This window comes from Hemitrygon akajei, chromosome 15, assembly GCF_048418815.1.
Source record: "Hemitrygon akajei chromosome 15, sHemAka1.3, whole genome shotgun sequence".
Lineage (NCBI taxonomy): Eukaryota > Metazoa > Chordata > Chondrichthyes > Myliobatiformes > Dasyatidae > Hemitrygon > Hemitrygon akajei.
Window position 1 is genome coordinate 77,129,862 of NC_133138.1, and position 3,451 is coordinate 77,133,312.

Below are 3,451 nucleotides of genomic sequence, written 5' to 3' on the forward strand. Positions count from 1 at the left end.
CTCTGGGGGATGAACTGATTTTGCACCTTGTGCATTATTCCCAAGAATACCTGCCATTGCTGTTCCACTGTCTTTTCTGCTAGGCTATCCGTCCAGTCAACTTTGGCCAGCTCCTCCCTCATGGCTCCATAGTTTCCCCTGTTCATCTGCAACACTGACACCTCCGAGCTGCCCTTATCCTTCTCAAATTGCAGATAAAAGCTTATCATATTGTGATCACTACCTCCTAATGGCTCCTTTACTGCGAGATCGCTTATCAAATCCTGTTCATTACATAACACTAAATCCAGAATAGTCTTGTCCCTGGTCGGCTCTCGTACAAGTTGTTCCAAGAATGCATCCCATAGGCACTCTACAAACTCCCTATCCTGTGGTCCAGCACCAACCTGATTCTCCCAGTTCACCTGCATGTTGAAATCCCCCATAACTACTGCGACATTACCTTTGCCACATGCCAATGTTAACTCCCTATTCAACTTGCACCCAATATCCATGCTACTGTTTGGTGGCCTGTAGACAACACCCATTTGGGTCCTTTTGCCCTTACTGTTCCTCAGTTCTATCCACACAGACTCTACTTCTCCTGACCCTATGTCCCCCCTTGCAAAGGACTGAATCTCATTCCTCACCAACAGGGCCACTCCACCCCCTCTGCCCACATTTCTGTCCCTACGATAGCACGTATACCCTTGTACATTCATTTCCCAGGTCTGATCTCCCTGCAGCCATGTCTCCGTCATCCCAACAACATCATAGTTACCCATTCGAACCTGGGCTTCAAGCTCATCCGCCTTATTCCCGACACTTCGTACATTCAGATATAGAATTTTTAACCCATTTCTCCTCTCTCTGTTTGAATCGCTGCCTATTGTGCTTAACCCAGCTCCCCGAACTCCCATCGGGCTATACGCCCCTAGAATTTTGTTATCCTTCCTACATTTACTTATTCTTTCAACACATTTAACTCCATGTTCCGTCAGACCATCCCTCTGTACATGAGTCCTCCTTATCACTTGTTCCGCCCCACCTTCCTCTACTACACACTTAATATTCCGGAACCGTGTAGTCCCCACCTGTCCTTTATTCTTCCTCTCGCTATCCTCTCTCACATTCTGGATCCCCGCCCCCTGCAAATTTAGTTTAAACCCCCCCAAGGAGCTCTAGCAAACTTCCCTGCAAGAATGTTAGTACCGCTCCAGTTCAGGTGTAAACCGTCCCTTCGGAACAGATCCCACCTTCCCTGGAACAAAGCCCAATTATCTACAAACCTGAAGCCCTCCCTTCTACACCATCCTCTCAGCCACGTATTAATCTTTATAATCCTCCTGTTCCTTGTCTCACTCGCACGTGGCACAGGTAGCAATCCCGAGATTGTTACCCTGGAGTTCCTGCTCTTCAGCTTCGCACCTAACTCCCTGAACTCCCTACGCAGGACCCCCTCACTCATCCTACCCATGTCATTGGTCCCTACATGGACCACAACATCTGGATTCTTGCCCTCCCTCTCGAGAATAACCTGCACCTGATCTGAGATGTCTCGGACCCCGGCACCAGGAAAGCAACATACCATCCGAGACTCCCGATCTTCCCCACAAAATCTCCTATCCGCCCCCCTGACTATAGAATCCCCTATCACTACCGCTCTCTCCTCTTCCCTCCTCCCCTTCCTAGTCGTGGGTCCAACCTCAGTGCCAGAGACAGGACCACTGCAGCTTGTTCCTGGTAGGTCATCCCCACCAACAGTATCCAAAACGGTATACTTATTTTTGATGGGAACGGCCACAGGGGTGCTCTTCTCTCTCTGTCTGCTCCCCCTGCCTCTCTTGACTGTCACCCATTTGCCTACCTCCTGTCTTTTCGGTGTGACTGCCTCCCGATAACTCTTATGTGTACTTTGATAATAAATTTACTTTGTATTTTGTTCTTTGTAAGTCAGAACTCTGGCCAATCAATTCCTATAACATCAGTACACCAACTTAGAAAATTACTTGGATATATCTTGTTCACAAAAATCCAGCCATTATAACCCAATCTGTCAACTTTCTCTCATTGATTAAGTGGTGGAAAGAGTTATAGACAGATCTTAATGATCAGTTTATTAAAACACAGCTTGCATTCCACAAGGATAACAGCTCTTAACTTTATTACAGCCTTAGTCCAAAACTGGACTTAAAACAAACGTGAGGTGAGATTAAGGTGACTGACCTCATGAAATCCTGGTAAAACTGAAGTAAATGAAAATGGTGGGGATGGCAGGGAAATTATGCCTCAGGTTGGAGTCATACCTTAAGTAAACAAAGTCATTTATGTTGGTAGGAGCCCAATTACCTTGACTTTGATACATTGCTAGAAGTATTCATTGGAACTACAGCTGAGGCCTAGCTTAGATGGTTCACGGTGATCTGGCCTCCATTTTTTTGACTACAGGTGGGAATAGTCACTGGTGAATGTCACACTCAATTCCTCTGACAATGAAATAGTCTCTTAATATTATTAGGGTGGAGAGCTCAATGATTTTGAATCAGCAAATATTTCCAAGTCTGGTACTATAAGTCGTTGCGCTAACCACTACACTACAATGCTACCCTATGAAAAGGTGGACTCAGGAATGGATGAAAATAAATTTGTATTTTCTCCTCTCTTTTATGGCAAGATGAGCAAAACTGTGGTTGAGCAGGGCCCAAGAGCTGGTAGGAGTGTGTACTCTCTCACCATTGGTCGTACTGTATGTTGGTTATCCTTCAGAGTGAGGACGGTGCTCAGTCCTGACTGGTTTGTAGGCAGTGACAGCATCACTGGAAGGGGGAACTGTGCTGGATCTTTACTCTTATGATTCTGGGACAGACAGTGCTTCACTTCCTCATCTCCCAGTTTTGCAACTATTCCTCGGGACAAAATGACAAAGGTAAAAAATACAACTCTGCAACTAAAGTGGACTGGCTGTCAAATGGCTGGACCAGTGAGAGGAATTAGCCAACTGCGGAGCGATTTACACTAAGAAGCATATTGTACGTGGGCAGTTTATTAAGTGCCCACTTTTAGTTACTGCAGAAAAAATTATAATTATCCAAGCAAAGGAGTAGCCAGATAAAAGTTGAACCCATGACATGGGATTAAATATACGTGCATTATGAGGGCAATTTCTCCGTGTGTGTGAGCCCTTAACTGCTGGTGGAGTTGTCAGGGCACCGTCATGACAAGCTTTTGGCACCAATCTTTTTGGTGATTGCTCATCGTCTTGGGCATCTGAAACCTGGCAGAGCCCATCCCTCTCCAGGTTTTTGGAGCCGGCTGGATTCGAACGCAGGAGCCTTCGCTCTGAAGTCGGGCGCTGATGCCACTATGCCACCAACTGGCCTCAGTACTCAGTATTCTCCATCTATCAGAAGTCTTGTGAGAGGCAAACAAAACTAAAACAATCTGTGGCTTACAAGGGTATGGAAGTAAATAT